Here is a 17574-nt window from a genome sequence, read left to right as displayed (position 1 = left end):
TGGTCCAACTTTCTCAGCCATACGTTGCAACTGGGGAAACCAGAGCCTGGACTATACGCACTTTTGTTGGCAGGGTGATGCCTCTGCTTTTTAGTATGCTGTCTAGATTTGCCATAGCTTTATTTATTTTCAACTGACTATTCCAACTGCAAACCATGGGGGCAGAGATCATGGCTTTGAAAAATCTAATAATGCAGTACTGGTAAATAAATATGATGTATGGCCTTAATCCATGAAATTTAATATTAGGAAGCAAATTTTACGATTATGACTGACTGATCGCTACAACGTAATACAAGGCAATTATTTACCTATTTATCTAGCTATAAATCTTCCAGTATTTGCTAAAATTGCAGGCTCTGCTTTTATTTTATTTTATTTAATTCAAAAGAAAGAAATCACTTTCTCTCCCAAATGGATGTTGGCAATACTGCATTTTGTTTCATTGGAGTGTCCTGAAGATTGAACTGATTGTTGTTGTTTTTTATAAGTCTATGCAAAAAGAAGTAATTTGAAATGCTCTTAGCATCATCTGTTTATTTAAGTAATGTTATCATTTTATCAAATGAGTGATCATAATAATTTGACGAAATCTCCTGCTGTTAGCATCAGATAGGACTGGATTCAAAGTACAATGTAATTACGTTTAGTTCACATTGTTTATTAGAGTTACACATTCAGTTTTAATAGCTTTGCATTATTTTTAGTGCTGTTGTGTAACGGGGTGAGCTCCCGTTACTTGTCCCAGCTTCTGCCAACCTAGCAGTTTGAAAGCACGTAAAAAATGCAAATAGAAAAAATAGGGACCACCTTTGGTGGGAAGGTGACAGCGTTCTGTGTGCCTTTGGCATTGAGTCATGCCGGGTACATTTATTTATTTTATTTTATTTTATTTTATTTTATTTTATTTTATTTTATTTTATTTTATTTTATTTTATTTTATTTATTTATTTATTTAGATTTTTATACCAACCTTCTCCCGAAGGACTCAGGGCGGTGAACAGCCAAATAAAAACAACTAATACATAAATAAGCTTAAAAACATATTAAAAACTAATTATAAACTGGCCAAATTTAAAATTAATAATAAAATAAACAATCCTAAAACCCCTCTTAAAATTCCCTCAAACTAGCCCTGCACGGAGGAATAAAAAAGTCTTGAGCTCGCGTTTAAAAGACTGGGGGTCGGGGAGCTGACACAGCCCCGGAGGCAGCTCGTTCCATAGGGCTGGAGCCCCCACAGAAAAGGCCCTCCCCCTGGGGGCTGCCAGTCGACATTGTTTGACTGACGGCGCCCTGAGGACGCCCTCCCTATGGGAGCGCACAGGTCGATGGGAGGCTATAGGCGGCAGTAGGCGGTCCCGAATATATATGTATCTATGTGCAGGTTTTGGTATGTTCGGGTCTTTTCCCATGTAAGATTGGAAGCATTTAGGCAACATTTCGATGAGATCTCACTCATCATCTTCAGGCTTTGGCTTTGTTCTTATGTGAGCACACACACACACACACATATACATGTGTGTGTGTGTGTGTATACATGAGTATTCTTAAACTTTGTCCCCAGAGATCACTTGAAAACTCAGCTATATTATTGAAGAAAACAGAAACTCAAACATTTAATTTAAACTTATCACTGTTCAACAACTTACTAATTTTTATATATGGTTTTTTTTTTAAAAAAAATAATCTGCCGTGTGACTCAAACAATCTATTTGTTGTTTATTTTAAGCTTTATATAAAGGAAACACATGTCGCAAAAGAATGTATAATACCACTTCTTTATATAGGAGCATTCCAGGTGGCACAAAGGGAAGGTAACATGTGCAACTTTTTTTTTTCAAATATAAAATGATGCTACACTGAGAATTGAAATTAATAATTAAAAATGGAAAAGCTCACGCTCTTTGGGAAAGAGAAAAATTATATTACCACCCATGAAATGCTAATTAAAAAAAACAGCTCTTCTAGATCTCAGAATACGGTATCAAATGATATCACTTAAAATAAATAGAATGCAAGATCGGGAAATAAAAATGCCTATTTCTTTTTTTGCTCAAGTCTATGAAATTAACTCTGGTGAATTATTTATTTTATTTTATTTTATTATATTTCTAGACCGCCCTTCTCCCGAAGGACTCAGGGCGGTTTACAGCCGTATAAAAAACAATATTACAAAAATTAAAATAATAATTTAAAATGAAATATTTAAATTTAGGCTAACTTCTTAAAACCCATTTAAAATTCCCAATTAAAACTATCAGGCCAGTCCTGCGCGATGAAACAGCCATGTTTTCAGCTCGCGTCGGAAAGTCCGGAGATCAGGGAGTTGGCGAATACCAGGGGGTAATTCGTTCCAGAGGGTTGGAGCCCCCACAGAGAAGGCCCTCCCCCTGGGGGCCGCCAGCCGATATTGTCTAGCCGACGGTACCCCAAGGAGGCCCACCCTGTGGGAGCGCACTGGTCGCTGGGAGGCCGTCGGTCGCAGTAGGCGGTCCCGTAAATAACCAGGTGAATTACTTTCACTAGTTACCTTCTGTTGTGTCCAAGCCCTTATCTTAATTGTTCCAAGTGTCTATAATTAATCTAGCTCAGATTATTTTAGTTAACAGTATGTTCTGTTTAACACCCAGTGGAGAAAAAAAAATGAGAAAAAAATATTACTAAGCATTTATTTATATATTATTCACAGGCCATAAGTCATAAATACAGAGAGAATAAATGATACAATAGCATACTTCTATTGAATCAATGTTTGTTGAATAATTATTATTATTATTTTTTATAAAAAGTTTTATTTTAACATTCATATCCAATAACATATTTAATTAATCGGACCTGCCCGGTCACCACCCCCTTCCTACTCTCTTCCCTTCTCTACCTTCTTCTACTTTCCACGACCATCCTCCCCTTCTCTTATCTACCTCCTCTCCTTCTTCCTCCCTACTCCTTTCTTCTCCCTCTTCTATCCCTCTTCCTTCCTTTCCTCTTCCTCCTCTTCTATTTCCTACCTCCTTCTCTCTTCTACTTCCTTCCTTCCCATCATTCTGAAATGATAGCCAGGCAGCTCCAATCTTACATTGATTATACATCTTCAATCATCTCTGTACATTAACCATCAATCCATTTTCTACCTCATCCCCCCTCCCCCTCCTTTCCCCTCCCCCCCCACCCCCCAGGACTTCCCAGAACCGAATACAGGGTATAAAACTAACAATCAAAAATTAAAATATAACACAAATCATAATCCATAGTCACTCCTTAAAACCTCGACTCCCCGATCTCAGAAATTTCCAATTGAGTTCATATTTGTTCTTCATTAAAGTACATAGTTTTTAATATCCAACCTTCATCAATCAGTACCAAAACAACGTTCCATCTTCCAATATTCACCAAGGATTCTTCTGAAATGTCTTTCTTCCTTAAGCAGTCTCTCAAGAATAGTTCATATTTCCAACTTAATTTCTTAAATTTTACTGTCCAGCCTCCAAGGATAAACAATAATCCATCTTTTCATATCTTCGGTATCATTTACATACATCAAATCAGATTACAAATATTATTAATCCTATATTATCTCCACAATATATCAATTGTAATAATTAAAATCTTCACTTTACCTTACTTATATCAAATAACATTATTAAAATTACACCTATAACTTATCCAAAATATATCAGTTATAACAATTAAATTCTAGTTAACCATATAACAACATTACATCCATCTCTCAAATATAATATTTAATCCAAATTAAATTTTACTATCTACTTTACTACTATCTAGAATGTTTGTTGAATAATAAAAGACCTTACGTTAAAATAATATAAACAGCGAATGGGTCAATGTTACATTTTCATCAAAACACTCAGAAAGAGTATTTGTGAAGATACAAGGTGATAATATTTGACACAATCAGCACCACTTGGTAATGTTTCTACTTGAGCGTATATAAAATATCCAAAGAGGCCATATTTTTTTAAAAAAAATGAAAATAATTAGAGATCAGAGTTTATATTATAAAAATATTATAAACTGGTTTTCTGGTGGTGGTTGTTTTTCCTTCTGCTTTTTATTTCTGCAAGTTTGCCAGTGGGACATTTGGAACAAGATCTTTTCAAGAGAAGATTTTGGATAATTTTAATCGCCCGAATAGTCCTCAATACCCTGGATCCAAAAATCAGTTTTGCTCAACATTTATATTGGTTATAAGCTCTGAAGTTCATATACTTTGGCCACCTAATGGGAAGAGCAGCTTAATTGGATAAGATCCTGATGTTGGAAAAGATTGAAGGCCAATGGAGAAGGGAACAACAAAGGACGAGATGGCTAGATAGTGTTGTCTACACAATGAGCAGGACGAATTCTGGGGGGGACAATGGAAAACAGGAGAAGCCTGGAGTGTTAAGGTCTATCAGTGACTGAACAACAACAATAACATCAGAAAATGTAATCTTGTCTAGTAGTAGGTTCTATGATATCGCAAGATCTAAAATGGACAGCTAACATCAAAAACATCATCAAAAAAGGACAACAAAGAATGTTCTTTCTGTGCCAACTCAGTAAGCTCAGACTGCCCAAGGAGCTGCTGATTCAGTTCTACAGAGGAATTATTGAGTCTGTCATTTGCACCTCTATAACTGTCTGGTTCGGTTCTGCAACCCAACAAGACAGACACAGACTTCAGAGGATCATTAGAACTGCAGAAAAAACAATGGCTACCAACCTGCCTTCCATTGAGGACCTGTCTACTGCACGAGTGACAAAAAGTGCTGTGAAAATATTTACAGACCCCTCACATCCTGGACATAAACTGTTTCAACTCCTACCTTCAAAACGACGCTACAGAGCACTGCACACCAGAACAACTAGACACAAGAACAGTTTTTTCCCGAAGGCCATCACTCTGCTAAACAAATAATTCCATCAACACTGTCAAACTATGTACTAAATCTGCATAACTATTAATCTTCTCATAGTTCCCATCACCCATCTCTTTCCACTTATGACTGTATGACTGTAACTTTGTTGCTGGCAATCCTTATGATTTATATTGATATATTGACCATCAATTGTGTTGTAAATGTTGTACCTTGATGAACGTATCTTTTCTTTTATGTACATTGAGAGCATATGCACCAAGACAAATTCCTTGTGTGTCCAATCACACTTGGCCAATAAAAAATTCTATTCTATCTATTCTATTCTATTCTAGTAAGTTGCTAAGAATGGACTTCCTATCTGTGCTTTAATTTTTTAATCATGGTTTATGTATTTTAACCTGTATGGTTAGGTTTAAATGGAAAGATTTCAGATTTAACCTGTATAGCAACTCCTACATTCTTGCTACTTATTAAATTTAACTAAGTAATAAAAATAATATGATGTAGGTGATGACCAAGCTGAGCCAGAGGGAGGAGTCAAACGTATCACCAGTCTCGAGTACCTTTGTGCCTAAAAAAGTTTCAAGTCCAGCCCACGTTAAAACCCATTGACTCTTATCTACCACCAATTTGTATTGACTCCTAGTAGTTCAGATTCTTGTAGACAGCTCAAGTTTGCAATAAAGCTTTATGTTCACTTGAACTCTGTGGGCCTCTGTGGCTCAGACTGGTAAGACAGTCTGTTATTAACAACAGCTGCCTGCAATTACTGCAGGTTCTAGTCCCACTAGGCCCAAGGTTGACTCAGCTTTCCATCCTTTATAAGGTAGGTAAAATGAGGACCCAGATTGTTGGGGGCAATAAGTTGACATTGTATATAAATATACAAATAGGATGAAGACTATTGCTAACATTGTGTAAGCTGCCCTGAGTCTTCGGAGAAGGGCAGGATATAAATGCAAAAAAACCAACAAAAACCTGCCTGGACCTACTGATTTTCCTACGCCTGACATACACAAAATAATAAGAGACAAGTTGAAGCATATAAAAACATTCAAGATGTATATTTACAAACAGAACATATATCGGCAATGTGAAGCCACGATATATTGCCATCATCCCTAACTGATCTATATTAATCAATTCTGCAAACCGCTCAGTACTTGGGATCTGTATGTATATATATATATATATACTGCTCAGAAAACAAATATATATATATTTATTTATTTATAAGATTAGTTAGAGTGCACAACTGCAGGCTGCCAGCAGTTTGGCAGATCGAATCTCACCAGGCTCAAGATTGACTCAGACTTCCATCCTTCCAAGGTCTGTAAAATGAGGACCCAGATTGTTGGGGGCAAGAGGCTGACTCTGTAAACTGCTTAGAGAGGGCTGTAAAAGCACTTTGAAGCAGTATATAAGTCTAAGGGCTATTGCCCTTCCTTCCTTCCTTCCTTCCTTCCTTCCTTCCTTCCTTCCTTCCTTCCTTCCTTCCTTCCTTCCTATGCAGAATTTCAGATTGACTCTGCCCACAGTCAAGAGTTCAATTCTCACTGGCTCAAGATTGACTCAGAGCTCCATCTTTCTGAGGTGAGTACAGTGAGGATCCAGATTGTTGGGGGCAATGGGTTGACTTTGTAAACCACTTAGAGAGGGCTGTAAAAGCACTGTGAAGTGGTATGTAAGTCTAAGGGATATTTCTATTGGTCTTTCCACTGTTTTTGGCTATTAGTCCACTTACTTATTCCAGATATTGGCCAAAGAGGTTGTAGAAAAATTGCTTTTAAAAGTAAAAAAAAAAAAATTGGCCACACCCACAGAACCAGTAGTAACAAATTTTACATTTCTCCACTGGTGTACTTCCACCCACCCCCCTGCCCCCCTATAGATACTATAGATATCCACCACCATTGCAAGCATTAGGTATGGCCCTAAAAATGCACCATTCAAAAGAGCTCAGGCATTGTGAAAAAACAAAAAACAAAGCAAAGTTCTGCTTTCTAAATTGTAAATAACATTATCTTAACTCCCTTACTTAACCAAGACCTTTCTAGACTAGCTGCATCAAATGATTACCCTACTATTTTCTCCGAGAACATACTTACTGAATTCTGGCATAAAGTACTAATAGCACATAATATAACTCTTATCATATGGTTAATAAGGGGATAAAAGTAAATTACAGCATTTCCTATTGCTGACTTAATGCTCTTCCCTCTCCCAGGAAGCTTAATGTATGCTATAAATGATCACTGAAGCATGACTTAGCTTAAATGTAAAAACTATGCTTCAATTAAAACATATCTAGAACTAAAATAATCCTATTTTAATGGGCATAGAAATTATGCTGATGCAGAGCTTCCTTATTTGTCTGCTATGTTTGGCTCAATCCTCCAGTAATTTGGTCCTTTTTCCTCTGTATTGTTTTACGAGTGATTGTAGATGTACATGGTTTCTAGCAACTTTACTCCTTTTTCTCGCTCAATGAGAAATGTGTCTATTACATTTGTTTTATTAAACCTTTCTCTATAAAAATCGGAAATTGGAAGGCGATTGGTTGACCAAAAAAAAAATGCCATTAACTCTCACAAGCCTTACTATTTGCATGAGCAACTTGAGAGTGGGTTGGGAGGGGGAATGAGATTATTCCCCCCCCCCTCCAAGAAGCTAATACGCAAGACCTCTGAGAAAGGCTCAGAGAGCAATTTCTCACATTGGTAAGGAAGCAGCAGTAATTAGCAAAATAATCAATAGATGCAGATTGCCTGAACTTCACAAAAGAGACAAGCTTGCTTCCTTTCGTCTTGAACATCTGTCAGAACCGCAAATGTAAGCCACTTTTGATGGCCCATATGCAGGGGTGGGCTTCAAAATTTTTAGCAAGGAGTTCTCTGACCGGTTGCTGGGTGGGTGTGGCCATGGTGGGCGTGGTCTAGCTGGCCTCCTGCACCATGGCGGCAGCGGGGGGGAGGCGTTTTTGCCCTCCCTGAGCTCCGGAGGCTTTTCTTGAGCCTCCGGGATGGCGAAAATGGTCTCCCCAGGCTCCAGAGGCCCTCTGGAAGCTGGAAACAAGCCCATTTCTGGCCTTCTTGAACTTCTGGTAGGCCCATTTTTCACCCTCCCCAAGCCTCCATGCATTCTCTGCACTTACTTGCATCCAAAATGGGCCACATGAGGACTCCTGGGAGGGGCAGGTGGGACGGGCCAGCCAGGAGTGGGATTTGGGGGTTCTCCAAACTGCACAGCATCTTAGCTAGAGGTTCTCACCAACCCCTGCGAACCCCCAGCAGCCCACCTCTGCCCATACGTAATCTTGTCATTTGAAGTAAGAGTGCTTATAGAAGAGAATTGCCATCAAACACCAAACAGCTCAGAGAAGCGGTGCAAGATTGGAAGACGTGGAGAGACCTGGCTCATAGAATCGCCAAGAATTGGACACAACTAAATGAGTAACACCATCATCAAAGAAGAGAATAGTTGTAGCTCAGGGTTGAACTGTGAGGTCCTTAGTGCTGTCTGATCTTGGTGGTTTTCTTGCAGATGTTTCATTACCCAGCTGGGTAATATCTTCAGTGCCAGAAGGGAGTGGGGTTTGTGGAGAGGAAGAGGAGGAGAGTGACTGTGGGGCTCTTGGTCTTCCCTGAGCCTGGTGGTTTTCTTGCTGATGTTTCATGTTGTTACCTAGTTTGGTAATGAAATGCCTGCAAGAAAACCATCAAGCTGAGAGAGCACCAAGGACCCCGAAAAAGTACTCATTGGCATTCTCAGACCTCTTCTCATAAATATTATTCTTCAGAACCCTGGCAGATTTATCCCTTGGATGATTTTTTCCCCCAAATCTAGATGCCTGAATAGAAGTCGGAGAAAGTGACCAAGGAGCCGAAGTTCTGGTTCTGCTCAGTAAAAGAGGTTCAGGGTGCTAATCAAATTTGGTATCTGCTATTGTGATCCAGGCCCAAGTAGTTATTACCAGACACAATCAATCCTAAACAAACATATATTATTAGAACACCTGAGAATTGCTTCATTCTCAGCTTAGTCCAAAACAAAGTCCTTCCGAAAAAGTCCTTCGACCTTATCACAAACCTTTGTCTTCTTTGGCACCCTGCCAAAGGCTTTTCTTGGCAAGAACCCCACAAAGTTCAGAAACAGGAGATAAGAAACAATTGCAGCAATGTTGCTTTCCTACAAAAAACCCAAGAGCCTTTGCTGCTCTTTTAAGCCTTATGGGAGGGGCCAATCATCTCCTAGCCTTACTCCCGAGTCGTCCTTTTTGCTTCAGCTGCTCTTGCCTTCTGGCAGCTCTTCATATGAGTGCACTAGGAACAGGCTCCTCCTGTTCCTCTGTCTCTCTGTTATCCACCTCCGGAGGCTCCGGAGTCAATGCTCCGGAGTCACTCCCAGATGGCCCTGGTCCCATCTCTGCCTCTGATGCAGAACCCTCATCCGTGCCTTCCCCAGCCTCAAGGACTGGCCCATTGTCCTCCCCAGCCTCCTCACTGTCCGACTCTGCTGCCAGCTCCTCAGGCTGCTGGTGGACCACAACATCTGCAGAGATGGAGACATTAAGGACTAACCCTCACCAAGCCTGACAAGGCAAGCTGCCGTGTAAAAACCCCACACTCACTAGCATCGATGGTATTACCTAGTTGGGTAATGAAAGACCTACAAGCAACCGATCAAGCTCAGAGACCATCAATGACTCCACAATATAAACACAATTTTGAAAACTGAATCTTCTTGGGTTAAAAGCTATATAAATTGCAGGAATACTAGCGGTGCATTAATTCCTTAAAATACAAGAAAAAATTATCCTGGCAGCCTATGATTGTTTTTCGGCTTGGAGACATGGAATGATATTTAAACCCTGCAAGACCCTAAAGGTTCATTTTATTCACTATCAGAAATAAAACCCCAAGCAACTGCCCAGGAAGTTCATAGAATCATCGATAGTAAGGACTGGAAGTCCCAAAGGTGCTTTGTCAAGAGGCAATTGGACTTCCTTGTTTTTCTTTGAAGTGGTTTCGCTTCTCATCCAAGAAGCTTCCTTCAACCTTATCCAGAGATGAAGAAGCTTCTTGGATGAGAAGCGAAACATCTTCAAGGAAAAACAAAAGGAAGTCCAGTTGCCTCTTGAAAAAAGCACCATGACCTGGAGGACTGAGAATCTCCATAGATAAGGATTGGAAGGAGCAGAATTAATGAACGGAAAAATGTGAAGCAAAATGATTACACCAATTATGTAGGAACTACACAATCTTTAGAGAAATATCCTCAAGTCAGCGGCGAAAGCTATTTACCTTTCCTACCGGTTCGCCCATGCGCGCAGACCCTCTGCATATGTGCACAGCTGTCAGCCTCCACTTTAATTTAGTGTATTTCTCCTACTAGATTATCTGACTGTTTTATTACCTTGTTAAAAGTTTGCTCTACTGAATGTCTTACATGCTTTATGGAGGTGGGGGGAGGTTTTCACTGTTCCCAGCGTCGGCTGACATTGCATGTGTGGGAGAGGGGAAAAGCCTTTTTTAAAATAGATGTTTGAATTGTTTTGGCGCGTGAATGTAACGGCAGCTGCTGACTTCACATTCCATCCAGAAGATTGACAGAGGGAGAATATCGGAAGTGAAACTACACGTGGCTGAGGAGGGAGAAGACATTGGACTATTACTGTATTGACCTCTAGTAGGGGGAGGGTTCAGGAGAGAATATGACTCTGGGGTTTTGATTTACTTCCAGTTCCAGCTTTGCTTTTGCCGCATCCAGACTTGTCTGATATAAATTACCAATTTCTTCAACATGATGGAGTTGGGTTTTTATTTTCTCAAACACTGATCTGGGGCAGGCTTCTATGCATGCGCAGAATGTAAAACAATAGGTTGGCAGAATGTAAAAAAAAAAATGACGACTGGGCAGGTGGGTGGAGTCTTGTGCTGCCATTGCTACTAGTTCTCCAAACCATCCACTGCCATCGCTACCAGTTTGGCCGAACCGGTCTGAACCGGTAGAATTTCACCACTTCCTGATCTGAAGACTCACTTCACTGCTATTTTATGTTATCTTACTTTATTTTTACTCTTTTATCCATGGACTTTTATATGCTATTATTCTGTTGTGTCTTGCCCGCCCTCAGAGCAGCCGGGGCCTTCTTATCTGCTCCCGAACATGGAGGAATGTATGCCTCCTGGCCCCAGTCCTGGCTCCATGCCCAGACAAACTGCAGAAGAAGGAGCACCCCCCGGCCCCAGCCCTGGCTCCATGCCCAGGCAAACGGAGCAGCTAGACCCCTCCCCCTCCTCCACAGCATGTGAGCCTGAGGAAGGTTTATTACCAACAGCTGATTGGAGTGACCCTTGCATCAGAAGATTGGATAGGTGGAGGCAACAGAAGGAAGGGAGAGGCAGGCCTTAATGAGTGCTGAATCATGGAGCCACACCCCATGGCCTATATAAAGGATTTGCTTTCTGGCAGTCTCTGAGTCAGGCAAAAGTCGAACTTATCTTGCTGAAGTCACTTACTGGTCTCCTGCCTGCTCTGAGGACTTTGCTAGGACTTTGGGCAGAGCTGCAGAGGCAAGCCTGATTCGGATTTCCCTGACCCGGCTGTCAGCGGAGGAGTGGGACACGACATATTCTTTATGTAATTCTTAGGTCTGTATGTACTTACCAGTGATATATTGGGATGTTTACATTCACTTAACTGTTTCAGTTTTATCTCTCTCTTTTTTTTCTTCTTCTTATGGCTGTAATAAAGTTACGTGATCTCTTCTGATGAGTTGGTACAACTATCTCAGTCTCCAGCTGCTTAAAACCAATTTTTATTTGCACTCAGGGTAAAAATGTTTATGCAATAAGCAGGTGTAAAGAACCTTCTCAAATAATTAATATGTGCCTATTTATGATGTAACCTTGCTTGGTTATTTTTTATTACTAATTGCATGAAAATGACTTAATTGCTTATGTATATATGTAGACTGGAAACATTGATATTCTGGTCTTGTTTCTACTCAAGTGCAATTTTCCTTTCATTGTTCATTTTTCATGTTTTCAATATATTCCTTCGTAATTCTTTCTATCCTTTTTATTGATTCACTAGGGATACAGTAGTGGCCAGAATTGTAGAAACCTTTTGGGAAAAGTGTATTTTTAAGGTTTGATGACTAATAACACCACTTTTTTGGGCAGAGTTTCAAGATAATCCACTGCTGGAATGATCTGGGAATATATATATATATATAGGTCTTTGGTTGTTCAGGTTTTCTCCCGTGTAAAATTGGAAGTGTCTTGGCGACGTTTCGAAGAAGTCTCATTCGTCATCTTCAGGCTTCAGCTTTGTGCTTCTGGGAGCAATGTGTGATTGCAGCTGTTTCTTCCTTTTAATTGCTAGTGGGGGTTTGAACTGACTGAGTGGGAGCTTGGCTGTGCTCTGATTGGATGGGGGTTTTTTTGTGCTCTGATTGGCTGGGGGTGTGTCCTGTTTGGGTGGGGGCTTGGTTGTGCTCAGTTTAGTCTGTGTTGCAGAGGGATTTGAGCTGGTGAGCTGCGTTGCTGTTGTTTGGCTTTGTGGTCGTGCTACATCTTCATAGTGGGTGTCAGTCTGCTGCATGTATGGATTGGAGGGGTTTGAAATGGCTAATGTTGCAGCTGCAGTCTGGCTTCTGGTCCTTAGTCTATCGCCAAAACTGAACACTTTAACAACAGAATAATCAGAGAAGCCACTGAGATAGAAAAACGCCCACACAGCATGAACAAATGAGATGATACCTCCCACCTACCAGCCATTTGGAAACCCACCCTTATTGACAAATGAGTCCCTAACACGAGGAAGGACACCAGACCCACACTCACGAGGTCCACACAGGATGTCACCACCGCACATCCACCCAGAAACAGACCCAAACCCACACTGACCATGAAGCACGACCAAGGACCAGAAGCCAGACCGCAGCTGCAACATTACAGAGTGTCAGCTGCCACGATACAGCATTGCAAAATCGGTCGTGCTGTATAAGTCATTATATTCTATCTTGCAATGCTGTATCATGGCAGCTGACCGTTCTTCTAACAACAACTTTTTTTGCGCACCACTGAAAGCAGCACAACTTCTAAACCTGCACCCTGCCTTTTGCACAGAAGGATGGAAGCCAGCAGGAGGGAATCCGCTGCTGTCTTTGCTGGAGGCCTCACGCTGCCTCCACGCTTGATTGAGGAATATGCGTGAATTAGCCTTAGGGCTCTTCCTCTCATCTGTCTGAATCAGTATAAAACTTAGCAAATAATCACAACCTTTATGAGTGGAGTGAGAGAAGGTTGCAGGATCCCCGGGGCGGGGGGAGGGAGGGGGGAGAAGACAAACTTCTAAAGCTCTGCAATTTGTTTTGGTGCTTAAAGTCTGCGAGAACACCAATAATGGATTTGGTTTTCTGGATAACGTCGAGAATGAAAATCAGGTGGGAAAAAAAAAAGATAGATTTCTGGAGGTATCCATCATCTGTTAGTCTGAGGACAAACGTTATTGTCTCCCTCATTAACATGGGTCATTTAATTTATTTCCATGGTTGGACTAATTGCTTTGTGGATAAAACACAGCAAAAAGAGAGCCTTTGGGGGAAACTGCCCTCAGCGCTTGGTTTGAATTGGGAAGGATTGTGCTTCGCTTTTTGAACTGGAACCTTGTAAGTTACTTGTTTCGGGTTTGGGTTTTTTTTTTAGAATAGAATAGAATTCTTTATTAGCCAAGTGTGATTGAACAGAAAAGGAATTTGTCTTTGGTGCATATGCTCTCAGCGTACATAAAGAAAAAATAATAAAATACATTCATCAAGAATCATAAAATACAACTCTTAGTGATAGTCATAGGTTACTAATAAGCGACCAAATCATACTAGGAAACAATCTATATAAATCGTAAGGATACAAACAACAAAGTTACAGTCATACAGTCATAAGTGGGAGGAGATGAGTGATAGGAATGGTGAGAAGATTAATAGTGCAGATTTAGTGAATAGTTTGACAGTGTTGAGGGAATTATTTCTTTAGCAGAGTGATGGCATTTGGGAAAAACCTGTTCTTGTGTCTGGTTGTTCTGCTGTGCACTACTCTATAGTATCATTTTGGGTTTTTAGTCACAGTTAAGAAGTTGAGATCGCCTGCCTTGTTGCGTTCTTTTAATTATCGGTAAAAGAGGGATATTTATAGCTCAGGTTTGAAATTAAATGAGGGGTCCTTGGTGCTCTCTGAGCTTGATGGTTTTTTGGCAGACATTTCGTAAGCCAACTGAGAACACTGATGATGTTACTTAGTTTGGTAATGAAACGTCTGCAACAAAACCACCAGAGAATACAAAACTCCCCCCATAGTAATTATGAATATTGGATAGTGTTTGCTTGGGAGTACACAACTAACAGCATTATTTATATAATAACTCAGGCCCCAGAGTTGCTCAGTTTGATGATTGGGTCAATCCTTGCTTTTTAAAAAACTTCAATGGTTTAGGTTTGGAAAAATCAATTTATTATTTACATCTTCCCTGACAGATTGTGTATTACACCCGCCTTTATATTACACACAAGGGACTGCGCAAAAAAAATTGCAACACGTTTAATAAAACACAGGTGTGAAAATCAGGAACGTCTTTGAATATCAAACAATTGTGCAAGCTTTTATATAGTTTTGGCATGTTCAGTTGCCCCATGTTTGATCATCTCAGCTTTCAAGGATATCCTATCCACAATGAAAATAATTAAATGTAAATGTGCAGATCCCTGTGATTTCTTAGGCAAGCACCCATTGCAGCTCATTGATGAGTGTTAGTTGCGTAGTCACTAGTAAACCCCAGCCTTCACACCTTTTCCAGAGCACCTGAAGTCATTGCGACACCATATAATGAAAAAAACATCTGATATTCATATAGCCTCTAATAGGGCCAGTCTCTGCTTGCTTCTCAAATTTTCTGCAAGATCTTGATAGGATTCTGATTACATGATACAGAAGCATTGCTCTTAGCATGCAACCTTCCAACAAGGAAATTAATGTCTTCTAGCAACCACAGCAAAGAATTGAGGCCTTTGAATTCTGGTGCTGGAGAAGACTCCTGCGAGTCCCTTGGACTGCAAGGCAATCCAACCGGTCAGTCCTAGAGGAGATCAACCCTGAGTGCTCTTTAGAAGACCAGATCCTGAAGATGAAACTCAAATACTTTGGCCACCTAATGAGAAGGAAGGACTCACTGGAGAAGAGCCTAATGCTGGGAAAGATTGAGGGCAAAAGAAGAAAGTGATGGAAGAGAATGAGGTGGCTGGATGGAATCATTGAAGCAGTAGGTGTGAGCTTAGACTCTGGAGGATGGTAGAGGACAGGAAGGCCTGGAGGAACATAGTCCATGGGGTTGCGATGGGTTGAACATGGCTTCACAACTAACAACAACAATAACCACAGCCCAACAACAACAAGAACAGCAGCATTTCTCAAAACATGTAGTCCTCGATTTACAACAGTTCTTTAGTGACCAAAGTTACAACAGCACTGAAAAACATGATTCATGACCATTTTTCACATGACCATTGCAGCATTCCCATGGTCAACTGACTCCTATTTACGACGGTTGCAGTGTCCAGGGGGGTGGTGTCACACAGTTCCCCCTTTGTGACCATCTGACAAGCAAAGTCGATGGGGAAACCAGATTCACTTAACAACCGTGGTGTCTAATTTAACAACTGCAGTGAGTCACTTCACAAATGCGGCCAAGAAAAATCGTAAAATGAGGGCAAAACTCACCACAAATGTCTCACTTAACGACATAAATTATGGACTCAGTTCTGGTCATAAGTTGAAGACTGGCTATAAAGACAGGAAGATTGGGCTGTTGCTAAGGAACAGCTACATTAACACACTTGGAAATGATTGTCTCATTAGTGATGGGAAAAAAATAAAATTACCTCTGGGCATTGTGATGGTCTTGTATACAATAATTCTGCTTGAAATTCTTTAACTGGATAGAAAATTTTACCCAAAGCACCATTTTCCCAATAAATTGGACACACAATGAAATGTTGAGCACCTTCTCAGATCCTGGGTTTCCGAAAGATATCCATATTAGTCCTTGCCAGCCAAATCAGTAAGGAATGTTAGCCATCTTAAGGACAGCAGGACCTATCTCTTAATAGAGCTGTGCAGAGATATTTATTTAAATATTTTAATTGTATTATGCAAATGTGCTAATCAGTGTAAAGCAGAGGTGGTATTCACCAAGTTCTGACCAGTTCTGGAGAACCGGTAGCGGAAAGTTTGAGTAGTTTGGAGAACCGGCAAATACCACCTCTGGCTGGCCCCGCCTCCATCTATTCTCTGCCTCCAAAGTCCCAACTGATCAGGAGGGAATGGGGATTTTGCAGTATCCTTCCCCTGGAGTGGGGAGGGAATGGGGATTTTGCAATATCCTTTCCCTGGAGTGGGGAGGGAATGGGGATTTTGCAGTATCCTTCCCCTGGAGTGGGGAGGGAATGGAGATTTTACAGTATCCTTTCCCCGGAGTGGGGTGGAAATGGAGATTTTACAATAACCTTCCCCTGCCACACCCACCAACATGCCCGGTAGTAAAAAAAAAATGAATCCCACCATTGATGTAAAGTCATCTGAAATGTACCTGTTTTCTTTCAGATTTGTCACCTTTAGGTTCCAGTAAACGTTTGTTCTCATTTGTAAACTTTCTGTCATACACACAAGCAATAAAGCTGAAATCTTTCTGAGTTTGAGGGAGAGGAACTGGGAGTCAAGCTATCCTCCAAAGCAACTGAAGGCAGAACAAGAAGCAACGGGTGGAAACTAATCAAGGAGAGAAGCAACTTAGAACTAAGGAGAAATTTCCTGATAGACTGAACAATCAATAAGTGGAACAACTTGCCTGCAGAAGTTGTGAATTCTCCAACACTGGAAGTTTTTAAGAAGATGTTGGATAACATTTGTCTGAAATAGTATAGTGTTTCCTGCTTGAGCAGGGGTTGGACTAGAAGACCTCCAAGGTCCCTTCCAATTCTGTTATTCTGTTGATCTAAGGTTGCTGATTAATATTATTTAGCACATTTGTTGAAGAGAATTATACCGAGTTATTCTCAAGTTATTCCTAGTACTCTGTATTGAATCAGAGATTCATGACTTCTATTGGCCTTGACAAAGACACTGTTAATCTTTATTGAGTGGAATTTTTTTATAGTTATTATTATTTTGATCATCTATGAATCAGTTCTCCAACAATGCTCAAAGCCATGTGCAAGAGTAATCAAAATACTAATGAAAACCAACTAATATAAAGCTATTGATCAACTCAGCCTTGGAATCAATAATATCAAAACACATAAAAGCTATCCTACCTATACATCAGCATAAAACTGTGATTGCAGCAATAATTGTACCTTGTAAACTAATTAATCCTAATGCCCAACAAGTATTCCTCTAGAAGCAAAGCCTTGAAGGGGAAATAAATTCAAACATCTTCCTCAGAAGCAACAGTTTATATAATAAAAGTAAGAGGCAAGAATTAAAAGTTGTGTTACTTTCTCAGTTCTACAGAGGAATGATTGAGTCTGTCAACTGCACCTCTATAACTATCTGGTTTGGTTCTGCAACCCAACAAGAAAGAAACAGACTTCAGAGGATAGTTAGAACTGCAGAAAAAACAATGGCTACCAACC

This window comes from Ahaetulla prasina, chromosome 5 (genome assembly GCF_028640845.1).
Source record: "Ahaetulla prasina isolate Xishuangbanna chromosome 5, ASM2864084v1, whole genome shotgun sequence".
Taxonomy (NCBI): Eukaryota; Metazoa; Chordata; class Lepidosauria; order Squamata; family Colubridae; genus Ahaetulla; species Ahaetulla prasina.
This window is presented reverse-complemented; position numbering follows the sequence as displayed.